The following is a 27,200-nucleotide window of genomic DNA, read 5'->3' as shown; positions in this document are numbered from 1 at the left end:
CTCAGGACTTTGGATCCTCCATGGATTATATACAACATTAGAACATAATTAACACATGACTGCAGTATACTTTCATCTTAACTCTCACTCTTCATTAACACATTTTTAAATATTACTATGGCTGGACTTGGAATATATATTATAAATAGCAATTTTACAATAATAACAATAAAACAATAATAGTAACCTAACTTATGTACAGATTTTGTGCTAAAAACTTTGCAGTCATTATTTAATTCAACACTGAAGAATGACATTTATTTCATTAGTTTTCAAGTGAGGAGAGAGTCTCCATGTGATATGGAATTAGGATTCCAATCTAAGTCTGTTTGATGTTAAAGTCTGTTCTTTTAGTCATGATATTATCCTGACTCACTTACACACTGGGCATGTAATTTTTATTTTTATTTTTTATAATAATTCATAGTATAAAGGCAATCTCACTATTGGCTACAATGAGTATGTTGGGTTTCTACTTTGTTTACAGGAAGGAATGGGACAGGAGGTGGCAATGAAAACAAAAAATGTTGTATTCCACAGTGGCAGTTTAAAGACCTAAAAAATACAACAAAAATACCTCATGTATTATCCAGTGCGTGTGTGCTCATGCGCACACACCCACACCCACACTCCTCATATGTTTATACATACATGAAGGATTTTGAAGGCTTGTAATATGCTGGGTGCCTTATTTAAATTATCTGCTGTTTTAGATTCAGGTTTCCCAGGGAGCAGAGCAGAGTCTGAGGAAGGAATAAAGTACTGATAATTTATTTTGAGGTACAAACCCAGAGCAGCAAAAGTGAAGACTGAGTAAAGTAAGGCAAGACAAGATGGGAAGCAATGCAAAGTTACTAACGCTGACTAGTGAGTGCTTTCTAAGGAGCACAGAAAGACAGGGCAGACCACTTGGCAGGTGTGTTTGCAAAAGTATTGAGGGTTTTCTGGAAAGACTATAGAAAAATCATACCTCAAAGCAGTTAATTGGAGCAGAAGTTGGGTGATGAATTTTCCTACATCCCTCCTATCTCTTTTTCTATTGGTTAACATTTGTTCAATGGAGAGTTAATTTCTGCACACTTCAGCAGCTGCCAGAATGTAAGATCCTAGGCCTTGTGTTTTGTTTCATTCAGATCTGGAAATGGCAGGAAGACCGAGCAACTCCAGGCATGTGGCTGGTTGGCCCAACTGTGTAGAGATGGCCAACAAGGAGGCTCCCCCAGAGCAAGTAATTGGTTGGCCACCCATGGGAGGCTAGCAGGCAGAAGGTGTCTAAGGAGGTGCATAATGCTGTGGTTGATGTAACTACTTATAATTTACAACAACCCTGAGGGTGAGTATTATGTTTCTCACTTTACAGCTGAAGAAACAGGCAAATTTGCCCAAGATCTCATAACAGTGCGCAGTCAAGCCAGAGTTTGAATCCAAATTAGTTTACTTTCAAATTTTCTGCTGTGTCCAGTGGCCTACTTGTATTCTCCTGTGTGCTTTAATTTAAAGTAGAAAAAAAAATAGTCGATGAAAGTAATACAAAGTTCTTGTGGAAAACACTGAAAACACAAACCACGAAATAATCACCCATAATCTGCAGACCCAGAGATAATCATTAAACTAAAATCTTTTCAGTTTTTTGATAGTATTTTTATCTTTTAGGTGTTCTGTGATATTTATGCATAGTTGAGGTGATGATGTGAATACAGTAGCTTACGTTTTTGTCATTGATCGATATATCAGAAGCAGTATCTCTGTCAATATAAACTTTTATGATTGCAGAAAAGTACCTGCATATAGCATAATATACTGTGGAAGCAGCAGGTCTATGATCCGTTCTCTCAGTTTACTTGCTTGGGTGGGGAGGACATGCGGGTTCCTAAAGAAGAGAGATGGCAGGTAAAGTAGTCTAATCTTGTAAACATACTAATGCTAGTTCTCTCGACAAACAAAAATGATTTTTGTTGGCAGGAGAGTCCTTATCCATGGAATGCTTTTAGCAGAATGTACTTTGTTGTCTAGAACTTCTTAGGTAAACAAATCTGGAATCTAAGGATTTATGGGGCATAGCTCTCTGGAAAATGTCATGCAAATTATGTAAATATCTAAGTATAAAATGGAGATGCTTCAGATGTTTCCAGTACTAAGCAGCAAGGATAAGCGAGGTTGCTTCATATCTTTCTCAGTGACTTCATCCGTTATCTTGGGCCAGAGCACCTCTGACGCAGGAAGACAAAGACCCAGGGAGTACGACCAGGGGTTCTGGACCCCTCCTACCTGAACCTGTACCTGTACCTTTTCATTACCTGTATCTTTGAAATTGTTAGTAAAACTTGCAACTTGGTAAGATCTCTGATGTGTGTCACTATCATTTGGCGATGTGATCTTGTTGTGTCTTGTGCTATCTCAATTCATAAGCATTGCCTCATTGATGACATTTTAATCATATGGTAATATTTTCTACCTTTGAATTCTACCGCAACACAAAACTCTGATCAAATTATTGTCTGTGTTTTATTCCATTTCTTTTGAATGATTCCAAAAGGACTTTGCTATTGTATACTTTTTAACAAAGAGAAAAGAGAAAAAACGGGGAGGAAGAAGTAGGAGCAGAAGGAATTTTATCAGACCCTTCTGCAAGCTGAGGATCCTTCTTCACTGTTGGGTCACTGTTGCTGCCGCAATTTTTCCATTTCTAGTTCTTGCCCTAGAAACCCCGCCTCTAGCCTCCTGGAAAGCCCAACCAAGCTCTCCTTGCTTCTTCCTGTAGTGATGAACTCTTGCCCCACTACCTGAGAAATCTCAAACATCTTGTTTCTGCAGGAAGATACATTTCTGGCATTCCAAATTGAAACTGGTGGTTTTAAAGATTAACTAGAGTTCTTAATTCAGAATTCATGAAGAGAATTTGGGGGGAGAGGATTAGTGAATTTAGACAAGACAAATTTACCCTTTATATTTACTGATCTTTAACCGAATTTGTCATCAATTTCAATTTTTTTTTTAATGTTTACTTATTTCTGAGAGAAACAGGGTGTGAGCGGGGGAGGGGCAGAGAGTGAGGGAGACAGAATCTGAAGCAGGCTCCAGGCTCTGAGCTATCAGCACTGAGCCCAGCATGGGGCTTGAACTCAGACACCGTGAGATCATGACCTGAGCCGAAGTTGGACGCTCAACCGATGGAGCCACCCAGGCACCCCATCAATTTCAATTTTAAATGTAAGCAAAAATGAAAAACAAAACAACTCCTCCAAAAGCACCTGATTGAAGCAAGTTACATTGGAGTGAGCTTTCCCTTACCAGGAACTTTGTGAGGTTTCTCTCCTAATTTGTTTTCCTATTATTTAAAAAAGGATGGTTCCTTGTTCCCTTTATTTATTCACATTTTTCTGTGGGGAGGAATAATACCTGAAGTAGTGGAAGAATACTTGTCTGGAGATCACTCAGTCTAGGTTCTTACTTTTTCTCTGGTTATTGGCAAATTAACGGGTTGCACTCAATGGTCTTCATCCCTATCCACTTAGCTTTCAGGGAAATTTTTTTTAAATGTTTTATTATTTATTTTTGAGAGAGACAGAGAGACAGACCTTGAGCAGGGGAGGGGCAGAGAGAGAGGCACACACACACACACACACACACACACAGAATCCAAAACAAGTTCCAAGCTCTGATCTGTCAGGACAGAGCCTGACATAGGGCTCGCTCAAATTCCCATAACTCACAGACCAGGAGATCATGACCTGAGCTAAAGTTAGACGCTTAACCTACTGAGCCACCCAGGCACTCCAGCCTTCGGGGAATTTTTTTTATGTTAGATGGGAAATTCCATGCAATAGTGAAATGTTTTATTTCTAGTGAGAAAGTTATAATATTCCCTTCACCCCTTATAACTCCAATGCATTGACTGAACTAGAAAACTGACCATGAGAAGCATGGCATATGATCCTTTTTACTCCATGTCCCCCAACCTTTCTAGATTGTACCTGTAGGCAATGCAAGCTGGTCATGGAAAAATTCCAATTAGTCAATAGCTTATAAGTGAAGGAATTTCAGAGATATAGGTAGAGAGAGAGAGCTGGGGAATCCTTTGAACTGTCGGAGCCAATGTTAATCAACAAGATACCCCTAATCCAGTATCAGAGGGCTCTAGCATGGTTACCTCATAGACTTGGTGTAGAGGTAACTTCTCTCACGCCTCCAACAGTAGACACTAGCTGATGTGGACAGAGCATGATGTCTACACATATACATTTCTCAATGTAAGTCTGATTTCATACTTTTTTTTTACTCCTAAAAAGAGGAGCTAAAACTGTGTAAAGATAGTTTTATATATTGCTGAGATTTGTTGGAAATGAGGAGGGAATACTGAAACCATGGGCCATAGGAATTATTTTCACTGCCTTCATTCTTCTCCTGTGTTATGTACCTTGACATTTAGGTTAATCACCCACAAATACAGTTCTCAGTATTCTCTTTATTTTTATTTATTTATTTATTTATTTATTTATTTATTTATTTATTTATTTATAACATTTATTCATTTTTGAGAGACAGAGAGAGACAGAGCACAAGTGGGAGAGGGGCAGAGAGAGAGGGAGACATGGAATCCGAAGCAGGCTTCAGGCTCTGAGCTGTCAGCACAGAGACTGACATGGGGCTTGAACCAATGAACCATGAGATCATGACCCAGGCCGAAGTCAGATGCTTAACCAACTGAGCCACCCAGACACTCCTCAGTATTCTCTTTAAAGACCTCCATGAATGGTCTAAACTCTAGGTTGAGGGAGGACGCTAAAGGTAAGGTGAAGAAGAAAGCAATGCCCAGTGGATGTTCCTGTCCACCCGAAGTTAAGGGGAGAAGTGCCCCAAAGCACAGGAAATAAAGATTTAGCATAGGTGTGTGTGATTTATACCATACTTTTTCAGCAAAATCACATGTGATGTTTTAATATAGAACCACCCAGCCATTCAAAGATTCAAAGATGAGTGATAATCAGAATGGAGCTGTATGGATAGACCCTGCAATAATAATAATAATAATAATAATAATAATAATAGATGGGGAAATAGAAAAACAATTTTTTTTTTAATTTTTTAGATGTTTGTTTATGTTGAGAGAGAGAGATAGAGAGCGAGCAGGGGAGGGGCAGAGAAAGAGAGTGACACAGAATCCCACTCAGGCTCTGTAGCTGTCGGCACAGAGCCTAGTGGTGGGGCTCAAACCCACACACTGTAAGATCATGACCTGAGCTGAAACCAAGTAGGACACTTAACTGACTGAGCCACCCAGGTGCCCTGAGAAATATTTTTTAAAAAAGACTTTATTTTGAGAGAGACAGAGAGAGAGAGCGAGAGCGCACACACAAGAAGGTAAAGGGCAGAGAGAAAGGAAGAGAGAGAATCCCAAGCAGGCTCTGTGTTATCAGCATGGAGCCAGACACAGGCTTGATTCCACAAACCGCAAGATCATGACCTGAGCCAAAATCAAGAGTTGGACGCTTAACCAACTGAGGTACCTAGGGGCTCCGAGAAAAATTAAAAAAAAAAAAGTTAATGTAAAACATACTGCAGGAAGAGTTGCCTATAGAACTGGAGAAAGGGTGCAGAGAAACTGTTCCCGGAGTCTCAAAGATGTTTCCTATAACAAAAATTATAGTCAGAGAAAAAGATTTCAAAGAGGTAACAGAAAGGCTCCAAAGAAAATTAAATGGCAATGGAAAAGGATAAAAAATGAACTAAGAGAAGTTCAACTAGAGAACAACAATACAGAAAGAACAAATGTGACTGAAAACGTAGTTGTGTAGATAGTGGCAGATTTGACAACAGCACCCAGCATGAAATAGAAAAGAACAATAGCATAACAAAAGATTATAGACAAGGTACTGGATATGGAAGAAAAACCAAGGAGATCCAATATATACTAATTGACATTTCTGAGAAAAAGAATGAACAGATGGAAGAGACATGATTTCAGTAATAGAAAACAGTTTCCATCAATTAAAGCTTGAATCAGCACACTGAAGGCTAATAGCATGATCCAGTAAAGTTTGGCACAACATAGTCAACACCAAGCCATACCCGTAAAAAGTCATGGAATATGAGGTAAAGAAAGATTTAAATGGACATGAAGAAAAGAAATTAAAGGGGAACATTTGCCCATTTGCCTGACTTCAGACTTGTACATGGCAATGTTCAATGCTAAAAGACGGTGAAGGAATGCCAACAAAGTTCTAAATAAAACAAGTGTTCCTAAATCATTTACTAACTGCAAGTTCAAATCTAAGGCCATAGATATTCTCAATAATCCAAGTACTTAAGCAATACAGGAAATAAGAGAGTCCTTGGAAAAAATAAATTCAACGGACCAAGAGATGATGAAAAACAAATGTAATCAGTTTGTTGAATGGGTTGATCTTTAAATAGCCAAACTGAGTATCTTCATTCACATTCTCCAGCCTTCAAACCCTCCCAGGCAAATCTTCCCTTTTTGTTCTTATAATAATACCTTAGCTTTATCTAATCACTTTCCAGTGATTTCAAGGATTGGAACTCCAATGAAGCTTCTATCTCATATTCAATTTAACTCTTACTTTCTTTTTCACTCTGAGGTTGAGCAGCTATGGCAGAGGAGGGGTACCAGAATATGCCACTTCTAAGTATGCCTCTTTGGCGTATGAATTATTTTGAGTGAAATACAATGGAAAAACCATAGACTCGGAAAAACTATTTACCTCCGCTTAACCGTCTAAAAACAGAGCACAGATTTTCCCTTTGGTAAAAGAAATTTAAACTTATAAAGAAAATTTCCATTTGTAAAGATGTCACTATACCAGGAAGAGAGCTACTCTCAGAGACAACGCTTATCACCTGTCCTATCTATATAACAAAACAAACCTTATTAATCATATATTTCCTTCTGAAAGAGAACTTCAACTCCCTCCATTTTGACCTTGGGCCTGTACATTCTAATTGATTATGTTCTTCTTTCCAATTTATCTCTTAATTCGGGCAGAAGACCCTACTGGTCCAAGCGTCTTGTGATGGGAACTGAAACTACTTCCTCAAGCAATAGGTACTGCCGTGATGACCAGCAGGACCCCATGTGATTGACCCCAAGACAATGATCAAGCTGACCTTTACCACCCACCTGCAGTATGAACCTAAAGGAATTTTCAGCATTTGAGAAATGTTCAGTCTTTGAGATGTTAGTCTGCTGTCTTCCTGGCGATAGCTTCACTGAAATAAATTCCTGTCTTGTTACACCACTGCTCATTTCTCCACGTCTGGATTTTATCAGTGGCTAAACCTGGTTTGTTTGGGACCCCTGGAGCTGGGTGCTCTTACACTGCTGCATCTTGGTTACATTCCTATAACTCCCCCTCCTCCCACCAGAGAAGCTCAAAACCCCTCTCTTCTTTTTTTTTTTTTATTTTTTTTTATTTTTGAGAAACAGAGAGAGAGAGAGCGAGCATGGGCAGGGGAGGGGCAGAAAGAGAGGAAGACAGAGGCTTCCAAAGCAGTCTCTGTGCTGACGGAGATTCTGACACAGGGCGTGAAGCCATGAACTGTGAGATCATGGCCTGAGCTGAAACTGGACAGTTAACCAACTGAGCCCCCCCAGGAGCCCCCCAAACCCCCTTTTCTTGTGTTTAGCATAAGATGGGATATAACCCTTGGTCATCTGGCCACCTCCTTGAGCTACATTTTGCTTTGTGGGTTTCTATGTGTATATAATGAAAACTATTTTTCCTTTTGTTCATTTGTTTTTGATTGGTTTTATTTGTGTGTTCCAGGCCTTAAATCTAAGAGGGCGGAGCAACAGTTTTCCTCCTCTACGCAGACATCCTTCTGTGTTCCCTCTGCCTTCCCTTGTCTCCCTTCCTCACACCCTTTTTTTTCTGAGTGCCATTCTCCTCTATTGCCCTGTGGTGAGAGGAGAGATGGGTAAAAGGGGCTGAACAGCACTTTGGTGGTGGCTTTGGGCATTTTTTAGATTGTTATTGATTCTCATTCACTCTGCCTTGCAGAAGTCCACAAGCTGGTGTTCTCAAGAAATGCATGTTTGAGTTCTTTGGGGGTCCTTCTAGGACTTCTTTCTTGCCAGACAAGCAACTGGTGCTTTGGCAAGATCTCTGACTCTAACTCAGCTCCTATCTGCCGTGGACTATTCCGTAGTCTCCTGCTGCTGAGATTCTCTTGCCAGGCAGGCTGTCTCCTTAGCTGGTATATTACTGAAGTGGCTCAACCAGGCTAGCTTGTGGGGACCCAACCCTCAGAAGACTCATGCATCTGGCCTTAAAATATCTAGAATACAGGCTGTTTCAACAACACCCGTACTCCCTGCCTTACTTTTTTCCCACAGGTTTTCTGGGCCAGTCTCAGTGAGGCACAGAGTAAATTAGCCAGTGTGTGATTGCCCAAAGAGGAATGGGTGGCCTGAGACTTTTGTTTTTTCACAAATCTCTACTAGTGATTCTTACATTGTCCTTCATTTCAGGTCATTGTGTGTGTATGTGTATGTGTGCGTGTGTGTTTGTGGGGGAGGAAAGAGGAGAAAGAGCACAGCACAATCCCTCTTACCACGCCCCACTAGCTTCCTTGAGTTCGTTTCTTCTGCATATGTAGGTTGGAGTAGGAGGCGATAACAGGATTGGGATTGCCATGCATCTTTAACGTTCTGGAGAGCATGTTTTGGGTTCCCTGGAACTTCTCTCTAGAATATGGAGGTACTTTTTGTACAGTTTGGAGGCTTTATTTCCTATTCTGGAGGAGGCCAATTGAACATCTGCTTCATGAACTCAGGAATGAACTAAGAAGCTGTGGTCCGAGACATGGGGTGAATCTGGATTTATTTTAATAGTTAACTAATTGTCAGAATTATACTTAAAGAACAAAATGTGTTTTAAACTTTGAAAACATAAAAATCATGGCTAACTGATATTGGGAGTTGGAAGGAGGAAATGTCGAAGAAATTGTCAATTCCTAAAAATCTTTCATGGCAAGGGATAAATAGATACCATTCAAAATTGAATTATATGGTTAAAAATTATGCTTTCAATCTATCAGTATTTTTGCTCTTGATTCTGTTTTTTCTTTGAACCTTAGAGTCGTTGTTCTCACCCAGAAGTGACTTTCAGCCACCTTCCCAGGGGCATTTGACCTGGTCTGGAGACATTTTTGGTTTCCTGCTGGGGAAGGAGGATGTTTCTACTGGTGTCTGAAATCCAGGAGAGGATTAATGGCTCACCAAAGTCATATGAAAATTACTTTAAATTGAAACCCTCTGAACTATCAACAGCCACAAAAAGAAACATTACCTACCCTTCAGCAGAGCCTCCAGAAAATAGAGCCTCCACAGATCCTCCTCTGAAGTTCCCCATTTGAGAGAAAACTGACCCTTAGCACCAGGAAGTTTAAACTCAATTGTTGGGGCACCTGGGTGGCTCAGTTGGTTAAGTGTCTGACTTTGGCCCAGGTCATGGTCTCACGGTTCTTGGGTTCAAGCCCTGCATCGGACTCTGTACTGACAGCTCTGAGCCTGGAGCCTGCTTTGGATTCTGTGTCTCCCTCCCTCTGCCTCCCCCCTCCCCCACACTCTGTCTTTCGCTCACTCTCAAAAATAAACCTAAAAAATTTTTTTTTAAATAAAAGAAAATAAACTCAACTGTCCGTGAGCATCAAAAAAGCCTGACAGATTCTTCCATACTTTTCCATTGGTGCCCAACCCCCTCTGCCTTTTTGTTAAGATCTTTTATAATCTTTACCTCTGGCTCTTCAGTGAGCTACTCATTACTAGTGTTCCCAAATGCCTGTGTAAATAAACCCAACCTCTTCTCCTGTCAATCTATTTTCAGTTAATTTGTAGGCTCCCAAACATTTAAAGGTAGGTGAGTAAAGTAAAAGTTTTCCTCTCAACACCTGCAGTGCACGGGCCAGCCCCCAACAACAAAAAGATACATTTAAAAAATTAAATTGATTTGTTGAAGAGAACGGTTTTTCTAAAGTTTAGTAATTTATCCTATATTGCCACAGTTTTATTGTGGCTGTTAAAGTGAAGTAAAATAAAACTGAACCCTTAAAAAATATATAGCTCCTATATTATGATTCTGGTTTTATAGAATTTCCCCTATTTCTTCTATCTATATGTGTCCAAACAGAGATGTTTGGAAAGGTGTTCACAGTATGATTAATGACGGGTGTTTCTAGGTAGTGGGGTTTGAAGGTTTTTTTTTCTTGTTTCTCTTCTTTTTCCTTAATCACTTGGAAGTTTATTTTTCAATGATGATGAATATAATGTTTACAAAAACAATGGTTTTTTTCTCTTCTTTCCCACAAGAAAAGCAACGGCAACAATAACAAAACCTTTTCAGTGTATCTCAGGAGATAGATGGCTCAGGAGAAAAGTCCCTTGTCCATACTAAAATGACACAAATATCAGTAACTGAGGCCGACAATGCATGTGTCTGCTCAGTAGAAGAATATCTTGGATGCTGCTTGAAATGACCTTTCTTGGCTGAAAGGAGCAGGTGCGTCCTCTCTTAACCTCCTCATTCTTGCTCTCTCTCCTCCATTTTCAGGAGCAAAAGCACATCAAAAAATAATATCTCTGAATATTCTTTAATAAAACTTTTCCTCCTTTACATGCCATTCAGGTGTTAATCTGTTTGTGTCCAGGGGATTGTCTCATTGTATTACATTCTCACCATGTGGGTTCTGATCCGGCCTCGGCACGTGTAATGGAGCCGCACCGTGGAGTGGAGGGTGGGAAGGGGCCTCTCTTGCCCAGTTCCCGCCCTCTTTCATGGAGGAACAAAGCACTTTCATCCCTAGATCTTCTATGCGCATGAAAGTTGCAAGAATTATTTTATCCCTAAAGGACTTCCTTGAATAATTTCCACCTACTGCATGAAACAATGGTCCCTTTTCACTTTTAAAAGGACGAAAGAGATAAGTAAATCTCCTTTTTTTTTTTTTTATGGGCACCAAAGTAAAGCATATGTGCTCTATTTGGAGAATGCAGATGCCTCAAGCTGTGGCATTTCTTTCTCCAGCTCTCAGCAAGTGGCCATTTAGGCTTAATTGCTCCTCACAGCACAGTCCAATTAAGAACGGGCATCAGCAGGGTAAGGGCTATTTGTTAATCCATAAAAGGTATGAGAGACAGCACTTGTTTTGCCTGCGGTTTTTATTCACATGTTTGGGTGAAAATCTAAACAGCTGGAACTCTCAGCAAGTGATATGTGTGTGTATTTAATCTGTTGGTTATGGGCAAGACGAGGGTATGAACGTATTTCAGGAAAACCCAACTTTTCTTTCCCATACCAAGGAGAGCTTTGTCAAGATATTGCTGAAGCCTACCAAAGCCCTAGTAGGGGGCAGGGCTGGATTAGAGGAGAAACCTCTGCACCAAGGGGGTTTCTATACAACATGAAGATGGCCTTTGTCCCTGGGAGAATGATTTCCCTATTAAAGCACAGAATTCTAGCAGAACATATTGTCGGTTGTTTTTAGCATTTGTTTTTAATTTTTTTGAGAAATTGCTTTCTGTACATCACTGTGATGTGATACAGGGAGAAATGCCATTCTACACTGGGGACAGGATAAACTGACAAGAGATGGGAAGTGTGGAGTGACGACGTGCCTCTTGCAATTGGATGCAAATAGGCAAACATGGGGAGAAGCATATACATTATGGCATCGTTAACTATTCTCCGCTAGCTGAAACGTGTCCACACTTCCTTCCGCTTGAAAAAGAATCTGATGGGCGCCAGCCAGGCTGAAGGGCACACTTGTCTGTCGCAAGTCTAGAGGCTTTGATTTTCAGAGAAGGGGTAGAATACACCCTGAGTGACCTGCCCATTAAGCGGCTCATGAAACCCTGGGGTCATGTGATGAGATAGGTTGTCTGGAAAAGTCAGACGTAAGTAGCCTTGGGAATCTGGGGAGGTAGGAAGAAAGGACATTTGATAGCTTTGCCTTCCCAAAGCAGAGTGAGATTGGGTGCCAAACACCTTCCACCAACAGGTTGGTTAAGCTTTGAAGACAGGCAGAACTATCAGCCCATTTCCTTGTCTCTTCCTCCCCAATTTCTCTCTTTCCTAACCCCAACTCCTGCGGGATTCTGCTCCATTCATAGCATGTGTGGCCTCCTTGACCCCTGTCTGCAAGCACAGAGAGAAAAAGGAAGACCTTGAGCCATTATCCACGCATCTGGATGTTCAGCAGTCCATCAACCTGCAATGCGAGGGCTAGAGTTTTTTTGTTGTCCAGCTAAATGAAAGCCTCCTTTTCCCCCTTTGCTTTTGTTTTTACCTTGTTGTCAACGTTAACCCAACATAGCTCTGAGGAGTGAAACCTTTGCTGACTTCAGGACCATATCCACCATCATATTAAGGATTCCTCTCTGGAAAATGCCCTCACCCACCTGCCTTTCAGTCTGTATCCTGGTGGGCTGCTGGCTTCAGGTAATGCTATTTACCAGGCTCATTGAAATGTCACACTTAGGACTGAGCCGTGTAAATTATTATTGTGCTCATGTTATATTGTAAAGATAAAGGTCAGATCCGAGCTCAGATTTACTCACACCGACGATGCATTTCTGAGAGGAGAAAAATAAGCTATTGGATCTTTTGGTTAAAAGTATACACAAATGAAGGGAGGATTGTTTCTGTTTGGTTTGGTTTGGTTTTTGTTTTTCAACAAAGGAAAAAGAAATGACAAACCAGTAGGTTTTGGAACTAATAAAAGAAGAAATAATCTAAAGTATATAAGGGCTACCTTCAATTTTCTGCATTTTCTGACAGTCCTCCTGACAGGAAGACTAAGGAAAACTACTGAGCATTGATCATTACACAGTGAGTGAGCAGGTTACCATCTCTCACACAGGACACAGATGGCCTTCTAAATCCACAAGGGAAGTTGTTTTGTGGCAGGAAAGCCTTCACTGAAGCTGAGCACCTTTGTGCACAATCACAACGTACGTGGCTTTTATCTTGAACTGAAGATTCAGAGAGCGGGATTACTAACTCTTACTAGACCCCATTAGCCCTAAACCCAAGGAGGCAGCTCAGCGAGAGGGAATGGTGCCTGGTGATATTAAGGGCTGAGAATGGTCCTCTGGTGTGGATGGAAAGCCAGTGCTGGGCAGCATGAAGTCCATGTTGCTGGTCTTTGCTGCATCCACAGCTCTCTGAATAAATCATGGGCTGAGTGTTGTTAGCTGTCAGCACTTAATAAAAAGTCTCAGACCATCTACATCAAATGATTTTTCTTCCCATAAAATTTGGCTTCTGAGCTTTGAAAGGATCTACTAGGCTCACTCCTGTTTGTCTGCCTCGCTCAACCTTTCAAGGACTATCCCTACAGGGAGAATCAATGTCGGAAGGGAGTAGTCTTCCACACTATCTTTTACTTGCCTCTCTCATTTCTGTGATTTCCCCTTCTCCCCTTTTTCTTTCTTCCTCCTCCTCCTCTTTATACTTCTCTATTGAATCTCAGTGTCTTTACTTTAAAATGTCCCTCTTGGGGCGCCTGGGTGGCGCAGTCGGTTAAGCGTCCGACTTCAGCCAGGTCACGATCTCGCGGTCCGTGAGTTCGAGCCCTGTGTCAGGCTCTGGGCTGATGGCTCAGAGCCTGGAGCCTGTTTCCGATTCTGTGTCTCCCTCTCTCTCTGCCCCTCGCCCGTTCATGCTCTGTCTCTCTCTGTCCCAAAAGTAAATAAACGTTGAAAAAAAATTTAAATAAAATGTCCCTCTTCCTATATTGTTTTACAGCTCCCTATATTCTCTTACAGGTTTTTTTTGTTATTTATTAACTTATGCATAGTAATTATGATGACAATGTCTTACATGCTTATTTTGTGGTTGGCACTGTGTTGGACATAAAGGGATAGTTGTGTTGAAAATCATTTAAGGCATTTGCTAATATTTGTTATTTTAGTAGGAAGAAGAAAAAATATGATTGTGTTTTTAAAATTTTATAAATAATACACAATTAGGAACTAGTAAATGCATATTCAGGTCTACCCTCCATTATTACACCCATAGAGAATATTACCTGATTCACTTTCACATTTATTTTTACTATTTCTTGCTTGTCCTTCCCAGCACTTACAAAAAAAAATGGAGAAAAATGTCTATCTAAGTCTCTGATATCAAGTTTTCTCTAGTTCTACCTAAAAAAAATACAACCATTATTTGTGAAAACAGTAATTGCTGCTGCTTACAGCTTTCTCTGAATGAAACAATTTGTCTTTAAGGGAAACAGAATCAGGTAATAGGAAGCAGGCATCTCACTCCAGAGGACAGAGCCAGGGGGAACTCCACCTGACACTTCTCTCTCTCAGTCTGGCCATTTCCTTCCTCCTTCCACCCCCCACCCCCCATGTTTTTCTATTCTCCCCTAGACGGAGTGTTTTTGACCTATCAAAGAGCTCACAGTCCCTTTCAAGAGACATGAGCAGTAGTTGGAATCACAGCAATACTGTGGTTTCTTTACTCTGAACTATGAGGCTTAGTTTCAAACCAGAAGGTAACAGATAAGAACTGCTGAGTGTAAGTCATTTGCAAATCATCTTTCCTTCAACAAGCATTTTTTGGGTGACAGCTTTTCCAGGCACTGTCTTAGGCACTGGGATATATGAGTGAACAAAACAAACCAAGATACTTGGGCTTGTGGGTCTCAGGTTCTAGGAAAGAGAAACAATACATAATAAATCTGATAAAGACGTTCATTATCCAGTTGCCAAAAATTAATAATTTTCCTTTTCCTCTATCCATCTTAGGTTCATTGGTTCGGATTGTGTAAATTAGACTGACAAAAGATACATTAAGAAGAGGAAAAAATAAACCAAAGTTTATGACCATGTGCATCACCTGTACACATAGGAGAATTTGGTGACAAGTAGCTCAAAGGGATAGTTAGAACTCAGGCTTGTATTGCATCTTAACAAAAGAACAATACATTTTTGGTGAAGTGATAAGAAAGGAAAAGGACTTTGAGCTTTAGGTTAGCAAATTGTCAAAAGATAAATATAAGGGGTAACTAATGGAAGACAAAGGCTAGTTGGTGAAGTTTGTTAGGCAAGTTCCTCTGGTGCCATCTCTGGGCTGGTAAGAGTGTAGAGTTATCTCTGGTCATTAACTTCTGTCACTCCTGGTGTGTGGGGTGTGCACATCTTTATAAATTTATGCCCTGCTATGAGAAGTAATGAAATCCTGCCATTTGCAGCAACATGAATGCAACTGGAGGGTATTATGCTAAGTAAAATGAATCAGTCAGAGAAAGACAGATATCATATGTTTTGACTCATATGTGGAACTTGAAAAACTTAAGAGCATGGGCGAAGGGAAGGGGAAAAAATAGTTACAAACAGAGAAGGAGGAAGACAAACCATAAGAGACTCTTAAATACAGAGAACAAACTGAAAGTTGATGGGGAGGCAGGGGAGAGGGGAAAATGGGTGAAGGGCATTGAGGAGGGCACTTACTGGGATGAGCACTGGGTGTTGTATGTAAGTTATGAATCATGGAAATCTACTCCCAAAGCCAAGAGCACACTGTATATACACTGTATGTTAGCCAACTTGACAATAAATTATATTTAAAAAAAAATTTATGCCCTGCTTAGGCAAATAGTGGGAGGACAGAGAGCTTTTCTTACATTTCCTTCTTCTCAAAATTACCTTCAGCTTTAAAAAATCCTTATGCCAAAATAGCATATTTTGGGGTGTTACATTCTGCCACACTTCACAGACTGTTAGAAGACTATGAGTACAATGGAAAGAAAGAAAATAAAGAGCAACATAAGTATCAGAAGTATGCCAGTGTTGCAAAGTTGGCCTCATTGAGAAGATGGCACTGGACAGATTCCCTTCATATGTAGACCCCACAAATGCTCACAACAATGTTAGGAGAGCTAGGCCACAGTCAGCTTTGCTATAGATTACTTCACATAGCATGTGTTGGGGGGGGGGGGTGGGGGGAGAAGCTGCTGTCTAATAAAAGGAGTTACCAAGAGAAGAACACAAAAAGGACTGCAGATTTTGCCCATTTCCTCCTGGTGCGAGAAAGGGTTTGTAGATAGATCAGAGGCTTTACAACATACTGGGGATGCAGTGTTCTCTACTTCTTAATGCAACTTTGACAGAACTTCTTTTGGTTGATGCCTCATTTCTGAACCACTAGGTGGTATCCACAGAAAACCATAGCTTTAATGTAGAGATGCCAGTGCAAAAGTATGTTGCGGAGCTCCTATGAAGAGTTTTTGTTCAATCCATTTGAGGTCTGTGAGTGTTTGGGTCTGTGCGTGTGTACGTTTGTGTGTATGTGAACAGAATTGGTCGTTTCTTGTTAGCAAAAGATGCTATCTCTGTGCAAGTTTCTGTAGCCTTTATTTTATTTTATATAGATAATGACTGGTAATCACTGCCTTCTTCATATATTCAGTTATGTTAATAATTAGCATTTGTAATATTTCTAAACTGTGAAACTCATTTTACAACATGTCTCTTTTTGTACTGTCTAGAGTAAGTCTCTTAAAATTGTTTGGTCTTTCAGAGCATTTCTAATGGAGACTGACTATTTAATTCCCTTCTTTGAGGGAACTTGGAGTCTGATAAGTAATACGTCAGAAATGATTATGGAAAAGCAAACCATGAATGTGTCCCAAAAGAATAAGCATGTCTTTGGGAAATGAAAAGAATCTCCTGAATTTCCATCCTGTCACATGTTAAATTGGGAGCCATTTAGATGAGATCACACCCTCTGTGGTGTCCAAGTTGGGTGTTTGAAAACAGGCTGTCCCCCCATTTCTTCTGAATGTGCTGGTGAGAGTGCCTACTGTTCTCTAATACACTTTTTGTGTGGTTTGGCTGCGGGTGGGGTGCATTGCTAGAGGATCAGCAATGGGCCAGTGGCAACTGTCTTTTTTAGAATAATACTAGGTCTTCAGGGGATCAGGCTGTGGGACAAAATGCGGAGCCACACTTTCGCTTAGACGGAGCTAAGTGTTGGGGTGGCAGGGTGGGGGGTGGTATGGGCGGGTGAACAGACACTCTTCCTGCCTGAGGAAAAATGAGGAGCTAGTGTGGAAAGGTCTGAGCTCCTTTCAAATTCGGAAGGAGAAGTCACCAGAAGCTGCAAAAGGAGAGGCAGGAACTGTGAAGATCCAGTTTTGTCCCCCAACATACCTCTTGTTATCAGAAGCAAGCACCGCCTTGCTGAGTGCTCATCTGTGCTGTTCAAGTTAGCCAGCCAGCCTCTGTGCCCAAGCCTTAGATTCTAAACTCTGAGTTGGAATTCCTGCTCCGTCCCTCACTGTGTGGTTCGGGTCAAGGGCCTTCACTCACTAGGTCTCTATTTCCAACTAGAAAGTAAAGATAATACTCTACGTCCACAACAAGAAACTGTGAGAGTTCTGTGCTTTGCAGGGGAAAGGAATTCACTAATACTTAATTCCTCTTGCTATAACCCATGTAGAGAAAAATAAGGACTCTTGGGAAGATTGTTATTTACAAGGAAATTTTTAAAAAAATTATATGGGTTGAAACACAAATATAACACACTCTTGATTTTTGCTGCCTCCATCTGAAGAACACCTTTGATTAAAATCATTAAAGGGCCAGAAGCGACTTCAAACATTTTCTTTTTCTGATGGGTATGTTACTTGAACAATAAAGCTTAGAGAAAGTTCTGGATTATAACATGTTATTTGGGGCTAGAATGAAGATTGATGTAAAGTTTTCATTCTGCCTTTCTAATTTAACAGTCTGTGTCATTTGTACCCAGGCATGTAATAAAGGACTTAGTGACAATGAAAATAGTACATTATTTATGTATTTTTTTACAACATTATTTCTTTGAGCAGTGCTGAGGTAGTCTGCTTGGCTCTCATTTGTTTAAAAAAAAAAAAGAATCACATTTTACTCAATGTAAATTATCCCAGGGCTGATGATCAAGAAAATAGATCATTCAGCTCCTTTACTCCTTTATTTTCCTTGACTCCTTAATTTCAGAGAGATTTTGCTGTTTATTAGTGCCTCTATCAGAGAAAGGACAGAGACAGTAGAAGAAAAGGAAGCAGAGTTCACCATATAATTACCTGTTAGTTAATGAGGAATAGGGTTCCATGAGGGAGGAATAGAGATTGCATCAAATAAAGAGAAAACTGTGGATTCTTCATTGAAATGGGTTTCCTTACACATCACTGACAATTTCTCATACCGGCCATCTTGGCACCTCAAGCTTCTTAAGGTAAGTAGGTAAGTACTGAATAAATCTGTACTGCCACTTGTGGCTGGCTGACTTCCAAGATGGCCCCAGTTGACTCCCACCTCCTTATATTGACACTCTGTGTAATTCCGTCCCCTGGAATAACTTGCTTCTAACCAATAAAATACTACAAAAGTGAAAGTAATGGTGTCACTTTCATGATTAGGTTTCAAAGACTGACTTCCAGAAAGGCAGAATCTCTTCACTGCCTCCTCATCTTGCATGCTTTGATTTAGCAAGCTGCCATACTGGAGAGGACTAATGTGGCAAGAAATTAAGTGTGGTCTCTGGCTAAGAGCCAGAGAGAAACTGAGGTCTTCAGTCCAACAGCCTATGAGGAAAGAATCTAGCCAACAACCATGCGAACTTGGAAGTGGATCCCTCTCTAGTCAAGTCTTCAGCTAGTCACAGGAAGACACACACAGGTAAATAAAAAGAGTCTGCTTTCTCTCGCCCTGGCAGGTGCAGGAAATGTGGGTTCTGGAAGGCATAGCAAAAGCAACTCGAACCCTTTTCTAGGAAAAGTATGGAGCAGACCTAGACATGAGACATTTGAGAGCTACGAAGGAAGGTGCAGGAGTTTAAAACCCCAAAATAAACGATTTGAACTATGAATAAGCTTGAAGTTTTCACTATCAATATGGAGAAAGGAAGAGTCAGGGAAGTAGAAGGAATGAGACGCAAATGGAAACCCCAACAGAGGTCTCCCATGCAGATGGGAAAGAATCTGCTTTGTAGACTAGCTGAAAATAAGCCCAGAAGGGTTAGGATGAAGTACAAGAATGCACTTTCTCATGCCCAGAGATAGACCTTGATGAGATGAAGCAATGAGTTAAAAGTGGAAAATTTGGGGCGCTGGGGTGGCTCAGTCAGTTAAGTGTCTGACTCTTGGTTTCGGCTCAGGTCATGATCTCACAGTCATGTGAATTCCAGCCCCTCAAGGGGTTCTGTGCTGACAGTGGGGAAGCTGCTTGGGATTCTTTCTCTCCCTCTGTCTCTGCCCCTTCCCTGCTCATGCGGTCTCTTTCTCTCTCAAAAATAAATAAAAAAAAAAAAAAAGAAAACTGGAAAATTTATGAGAAAGACTCCCAACTCAACGTATATATTTACCTGAATTTTATTTAACTGTGATTCATGTTCTTTAAAAGATTGATGCTTAATGGGTCACCTGGGTGGCTTAGTCAGTTAAGCATCTGACTTTGGCTCAGGGCATGATCTCACTGATGGTGAGTTTGATGGGTTCAAGCCCCACATCAGGCTCTGTGCTTACAGCTCAGAGCCTGAAGCCTGGTTCGGATTCTGTGTCTCCCTCTTCCTGCCCCTCCTCCCCTGCTCACACTCTGTCTCTCTCTGTCTCTCTCAAAAACAAATTAACATTAAAAAAATAAAAGATTGATGCTTAAAACACATTTTAAGAACAGGAAGTGTTTTTAAAATTCAAAAGTTATAAATTCTACCTTCTATTCTTGTCCCCAGGCACTCAGGTCACTTCCCCAGAGACAACCAAAATTAACAGTTTCTTGTATCCTTCTAGAGACACAATAAATATATACAAGTAAATATATGGATTAACCTTTTAAAGTACCCTTTAAAAATTGAAATGGTAGCTTACCATATACACTGGTACCTTGATTTGTTCCCTCTCTTGGCAATATATTTTATATCTCCTATCAGTACGTAAAAAATTCTTTATTCTTGTTTATAGTTGTACAGTATTGCATTGTATTAGTATTCCATTTTTTACTTAGTCATTTACTTACTGAGAGATACTTAGGTAATTGTCAATCTTTTGCTATTATAAGCAATTCTAAAATTAATACATTCTTGTATAGATCATTTTGCACATGTATAATTATCTGTGGGATAAATTGATGGAGGTGATATTCCGGACTAAAGAGTACATCTATGAATAATTTTGACAGATTTGCTACCAAATTATCCTCTGTAGAGCTTACACCAAGTTACACTCTAATGAGCAATGTATGAGAATGCCTATTTTTTACACTTGCACTAATATTATATGCCAGTAAACTATTTGATCTTTATCTCAGTGATTAGCAAAAATGAGTTCAGTGTAGTTTAAATTTTTCTTTTATCGGGGCGCTTGGGTGGCCCAGTCGGTTGGATGGCCGGCTTCGGCTCAGGTCATGATCTTGCGGTCCGTGACTTCAAGCCCCACGTTGGGCTCTGTGCTGACAGCTCAGAGCCTGGAGCCTGTTTCAGATTCTGTGTCTCCCTCTCTCTGACCCTCCCCCGTTCATGCTCTGTCTTTCTCTGTCTTAAAAATAAACGTTAAAAAAAAATAAATTTTTCTTTTATTACATGGATGTCTTTATGTTTAAAAGCCATATGTGTTTTTTTTCTGTGACTTGACTATGCACATCCTTTCCCCTTTTATCTATATGACTGTTAACTTTTATCTATTATTTGTAGCATTTCTTCATGTGTTAGGAAAACTAGCTATGACCTACGAAGAGTTTTCCTAGTTAGCTGCCTGTCATATCATTTTCCTGGATGTAGGCTGTAATGCCAAAAATTTTTTTAATTGCTGTGGTTGAATTGAACAATCTCTTCTTGAAGGCATCTGGATTTTGTCATGCTTCTAAAATCTGTCCCGTGAAGACGTGAAAAAAAAACAACAAAAAAACCCTTTGTGTTTTCTTCTAGTACATCTGTGGCTTTATTTTTTAACATCTAAATATTTGTTCCATCTGGAATTTATCTTTAACGTGTGAGGTGTAGATCCAATTTTATTTTATTTCTCCAGATGTCTTCTCAGTTGTGCCAACACCATTTATTGAGCAATCCATCTATTTGCACCAGAGTTGAAAGGCCATTTTTATCAAAATCTGTTCGTTTGATTTTTCCTAGGCAAGTCCTTTTATTATCCTATATTTATAATCTGTTCAAAAAATCTAATAAATAAAAAAAATCCCCGAATACTTTGGCTTGTTTACTTTTCCATCTGAACTTTAACACCATCTTATTTAACTTGTAAGAGCCACTCTATTAGTAATTTCACAAAAATTGCATTATATTCACATGATACCTTAGGGAGAAGTGACATCACTATGATGTGATACCTTTCTTTCCAAGAACATGGTTTTCTTTTGTGCCTCTTAAAGTATGAGTGTTTCTACATAGATCTTATACATTTCTTGTGTGTCGCTATGTTAATGGGGTGTTTTCCTTTATTTCTTCTAACTGATATTATCTGTACATTTAGGCGTTGTTATTTCTCTATATTAGTTTTATACCTCCTGATAGTTCCCATTTCGTAAGATAATTTTTCAGTTGCTTCTCTTGGATTTTCTAGGTAGAGAAACATATTTTTGTAATAATGATAGTTTTCCCCCTCTTTTTCCAACTTTTATATAGTTACCCTTTTGTCTGTGTTCACCAGTGCCCCCCCGCCAATAAATAGTTTTGATGGTGGAAAACACTTCATTTGTGACACTGGGGACTGGGAATGTCCTTGGGTTTCCCATTAAAGAGGATGTTGGCCCTTGGTTTGACTGTGACAAAACATAACAATTTATCCCATTTTATTAGTCACTTTTAAAAATCAAGAATGGATGTTGGTCTTTATGCTTTTTAAAAGAATTTATGCAATTATTTTTTCCTTATATTTACTAAAGTGGTGAATTATATTCATAATATAATTAATATTTAAGATAAACAGAATAACGCCCCCCAATGATATCTACCTCCTAATCCCTGGAACCTAAGAATGTCACTTTATATGGGACTGCAGAAGTGATTTAGCTTCTTGAGATGGGGATATTATCCTGGGTTATCTGAGTGGCCCTAGGTATAATTACAAGTATTTCTATAAAAGGGAGGCTGAGGGAGATTTGATGCAGAACAAGCTAATGTGACACTGAATCACGATGTTACATTTTTCAGATGGAGTTAGGGGCCATGAGCCAAGGAAATCAAGGAATGCAGCTCTAGAATCTGGAAAAGTTGGGAAATGATTCTCCCCCAGAGCCTTCAGAGGGAGTTTAGACCTGCTGACACATTGATGTTGCCCCAGTAAAACTGATTTCAGACTTGTGGCCTCCTAGAGTATAAGAGGATACATGTGTATTGTTAAGCCACCATGGCTATGGTACTTTGTTATAGCAACTGAAGGAGATGAATACAATATTCTATATAATTCAGTTATTGATTCTATCTTATAAAGCCTTTTTCTGATGTTTTATTCTTTTAAAAATTTTTTAATGTTTATTTTTGACAGAGAGAGAGACAGAGACAAAGCATGAGTGGGGGAGAGGCAGAGAGAGGGAGACACAGAATCTGGAGCAGGATCCAGGCTCCAAGCTGTCAGCACAGAGCCAGACGCAGGGCTCAACCTCACGAACCGTGAGATCATGACCCGAGATGAAGTCGGATGCTCAACCAACTGAGCCACCCAGGTGCCCCACCCTATGATGTTTTAATAAATCAACCATGTCTGTTAAACACTTAGGTCTTTATGAGAGGCAGTATTATTTTGTGATTGTGAGTATAGCTTTTGGAGTCAGAAAGCCTACCTTACCACATACTAGCTATGTCTTTTACTCTCTAAAGACTCAAAATGTTTAACCTCTCTGTGCATTAGTCTTCTAATCTGTAAAATGGAATGATAATAGAACCTTACTTAATAGACTTGCTATAGAAGATTAAGTGAAAAAAAAAATAATGTAAGGCACTTAAAGTAGTGCCTGGAATGTAATAGATGTTTGCTCTCTAAGTGTTTGCTCTCATTACTGTTACCCTGTTTCTTTAACATAATGCTCAGATATAATTGCAATCCTGATGACAGAACATGTTCCTCTTAGGAAACAGACATGCTCATGAATATCAGTCACACTGTGTTCTATAGGGTCTTCCCTTTGCACAGTTCCCTACTAGAGGAGATCCGGCATGGGCTGTCTCCTTTCTTCTAGCCAGTTGGGTCCCTTGATTGCTTCAGTTATTGACTGCTGTGAAACAAAGCACCCCAAAACAGTGGTGTAAAACAACAGTGATTTATTATTTCCTACAATTCTGTAGGTTGCCTGGGCTCAGGTGGTGGTTTCCTGCTGGTGTAGGCTGAGGTCACTCAAGAGGCTGTACTCTGCTGGGAGCTTAGCTGAGGCTGACTGTCCAAGATGGCCTCTTGTCCTCCAGGACCTCCCTCCATGTGGCCTCTCACTCTTCAGCAATCTAGCTTGAGATTTTTCAAGCCATTTCAAGACATCAAAAGCAGGAACTCCGAGATTCTTAATGACAGTATTACTTCTAACACAATCTCTTGGTTAGGGAAAGTCATAGGCCAGCTCAGACTCAAGAGGAAAAGAAATATTGATGGCAGTGTTGGAGACTATATATCACATGGCACAGCCCACTGTTTTGTGCATAGGATACTTGGAGGGATAGCAATCAAAAGCCTTGAACCTAGGGAAGCCTAGGTGGCTCAGTAGGTCGAGGGTCTGATTTCAGCTCAGGTCATGGTCTCGTGGTTTGTGGGTTTGAGCCCCATGCTGGGTTCTGTGCTGATAGCACAGAGCCTACTTTGGATTCTCGGTCTCCCTCTTTCTCTTCCCCTCCCCTGCTCTCTCTCTCTCTCTCAAAAATAAATACACATAAAAAAATTAAAAAGGCTTGAGCCCAGGCATCTTCTGCAGTGCCCACACCTCCCAGGGGAAACTCACCTATCTCCCTGCCAGAGTGAGTCCTGAGAATGCTGCCATTTGTCCTCTCAATTTTTTTTTATACTCCAGTAGCTTCAGGTGCTCTGCAACCCTGGGGTTCCAGAGGGAGACCCTCAACAGTCCTCAGTGTAGTGTAGGGGGTTACTGTGTGGTCAACTCTGTAGATGTGAGTGATTTGAGTGATTTTTCTTAGTGTTTCTCTCCTTCCCATGCTTTGAGGAGGGACTCATCACTGTTCTCCCCTCCCTGGAGATCAACGCAGTGGTGATGGACAATCACCATCTGAAGACAAACTTACTAACTAATGGCTGGGGAAAATACATGACACCATGTAACTTTCCATTTATTTACCTCCCTGTCTCCTCTTTACCAGAAGTCCCTTAACAGAGTCATCCAGAATTACAAAATGTGAAAGCTGGATTCACCCTAAAGATAGTCCAGTTCAGCGACTTCCAACTATGCTTGCCAGACAATTTGAGATTTTATTGCCCACCTCCCACAATATAAGAGCAACAACAGGGAGGGAGCCAGAAGGCTTCCAACAACTCTCTCCTCCAACCTTTATGTGTTTCACAGGTGGGCTTCCATGTAGATTTTGTTTAAACAAGAGTTTCACTATTAATACCAGTTCGAAATCTCTGAAAACAAGACTCAGTGAGGTTAAGTCACCTGTTCCGGCAGAGCTGGATGGGGAAGCGGTGGACCCTGGGTGTTTCCTGGGGTGGCTGTGTACAGAGAGTGCAGAATATCCCCCTGGAGGTGTAAGATGGTGTAGTGGACGATGTTTACCAGATCTCTGCAGGATTTATGGAATTGGAAGGAATAGGAAGATGAGCTGCATGGGTGTGGGGTGTGGCAACCTCAAGGGGCACTTGTGATGTCAAACAGGGTCACAAAACTGCCTTTGAGAAGAATGGAACCTGGAAACTGCAAACTGCCTTCCATGTTTTGATAACTAGGGTGTCTACATTTTCCTTCTCCCTCTTACCTAGTTCTCAGACTTCCCCTTAAATTTTGCACAAGCATTTAAAGAGTCAAGGTTTGAAGGGGCATCAGCATTTTCACCTTCCTGCACCAGTCACAGGAGGGTCCTTGGTGCCCCCAGGAACTTGGACAACTAGTGGCTAAGCCAGAGTGAGAAGCCAAGTCTCCAGACTCCCATTCCAGCACCTTTTCTATGAAACTTCTCCTTTATAAAGAAGCCAGCACAATTATGCTTATCCATATACAAAGGACACATGCAAGGAACTTGTCTTCCCACTGCCTCATTTTCTTTATTCAAATAAATCAAGAATATAGTTTCTCTTTCTTCCAGCTGCTATGAGGCTTGCTGATATAGTGTGTATGACCCTTTGGATAAAGGCATAATGTAAAATAAAATTGTATTAATAAGATATTGCTAATATTAATCAATATGAAATGCAGTAGTATTCTGGGGTGAGGAAGTCAAGAAAGAATGCAGTAAACTCTTCTGGGATCTGTAAGACCAGACACTTTCCAATGCTTCCTGGTAAATACTAGCCTAGAAAACGGTCCCCCAAAGTGCAGTAAAGCATGCAACTCTAATGTTTGTGTTATTTGGAAATTATGCCTTGGAAAACTACAGCAGATCTCTTCCATCATGTGAACACTGAGAGATGTGAAATTTCATGTAATTATCCAGTTAGAATGGAAGCTACATCACATTCTGTGCACCATGTGATAACTGCTTAAGCAGGTCAGGGTCTTTATATTCTTAGTCTACAGGCCATGTTCTAATGGAACTTCTCAACGTGTCTGACAGATGGGAAACAGGTCATTTGACCCTCGATGTCCAGTCTTTTGTTCATATAACCTAACAACATGAGATTATTACTTGTGTATTTTATACAAGTCTGCAATAAAGACCCCAGCTCCAAGGGAAACAATCAAAATTTTGTTTTTTATATTCTTCCATTTGGCTATAAGAATCTTACATTGATAGATGTTCACTCATTAAGCCAAGAGAACATGGTTATATTATTTTCATCTTGCAAAGTGAGCTGCTAAGCTATATGGGGGTCGGGCAACTTCTCTGTATTTACGTAAACCATGGGTAGAAAAGGGAATCAAGCCAGTCATCCTGATTTTCTAGGCTTCCCGATCTTTCAAAAAGCACAGAAACTTTTGAAATTTAACTCGGACCCCACCAAGCCCCAGAGCCACATATGTTCTATGTGTCTCTCTTTTCTCTTGTCTATCAGATTCTATTCATTGGACATTCATTTTCTGGGACTGGCAGCACAGTCTAAGAAAACCAATGAGCTAACTGAAACTGAAACCAAAGCCAAAAAGACCACTATATGGCTACTGAGCCCAGATGTCAGCTTCTGATTTATAAATAAAGCTCTAAAGACCTGAAGAGAACATCTACCTCCTACCTTGTAAGCTATCACACTTAAAAGGAAGCATAATGCCCCCTCCAATCCTGAAGATGAGTTAAATAAACATCTCCGGGAAAGGGGGTGGAGCTGTGTTCTTTCTGCCTCCTTCCCTCTTTGATTTCTACCTTCCCTATGGTCCCTCCCTTTTTGACTCCTTACACATGTCGTTCTCCTCAACCAGTCCTTCATGTCCTGCTAGTCCTTGGGGTTATGCCCTAGTCCCTCCTCTTATCACCACCTCCGCTCTCTGCGTGGGTGGTTTTGTCCATGTCCCTGCTTCAGTTACCATAAAGATTTCAACAATACCAAAAGCTGGGTTGCCTTGCCTTAACAACTCCACAAAGCTGTATCTTGGGGCCCTCAGATTGGACATATCACAAAGTGAGCACATCATGTTCTCCATTCCTCACCTCCTCTGCCTACCTTTCACTCCCACTCCAGACTCTCTTACCCATCATAGTAAAAAGCATCATCACTTGGTTTAATCAGCCCCAAACTGGGGACCAACCTTAACTCTTTCTTCTCCACTACTTGCCACATCTAATCCATTGCAAAGCCAATTTTACAACCTATACATCTCTACCATCTGGCCACCTTGACTGATCTCCACCGTGACCTTCCTAACCTAAGCTACTGGTCTTGTACTTTGCTGCCTCCAGCCATCCCCACACATGTCATTGGGGGATGACAGAATGAAGTGAACACCCAGAAGATAAAAATTCTGGTTTCGGCTCTGTTACTTACTGGTTGTGTGAACTAAGGCATGACCTCCCAAGGACCTACCTGCCTCTGCTGTTACAGTGGGAATAAATAACAATTTCCCTTCTAAAAGGTGGAGGCTCGGCCAGGTGATCTCTAGA

General features: G+C 40.5%; 1 long non-coding RNA gene across 1 annotated transcript in view; it reads right to left on the bottom strand.

Annotated features, from left to right (window-relative positions):
- Window positions 1-1,188: 1,188 nt before the first annotated feature.
- The window catches only part of LOC123386503, a 108,996-nt gene continuing 82,984 nt past the window's right edge, over window positions 1,189-27,200 (bottom strand). Inside the window, exon 3 of the long non-coding RNA XR_006600451.1 lies at window positions 1,189-1,870. This is a non-coding gene — a long non-coding RNA (uncharacterized LOC123386503). The remainder of the gene's footprint in view (window positions 1,871-27,200) is intronic.

The sequence above is a fragment of the Felis catus genome, chromosome A1, assembly GCF_018350175.1.
Source record: "Felis catus isolate Fca126 chromosome A1, F.catus_Fca126_mat1.0, whole genome shotgun sequence".
Taxonomy (NCBI): domain Eukaryota; kingdom Metazoa; phylum Chordata; class Mammalia; order Carnivora; family Felidae; genus Felis; species Felis catus.
Note: the sequence above shows the minus strand (reverse complement) of the source record. Positions and strands in the feature narration are given on the sequence as shown.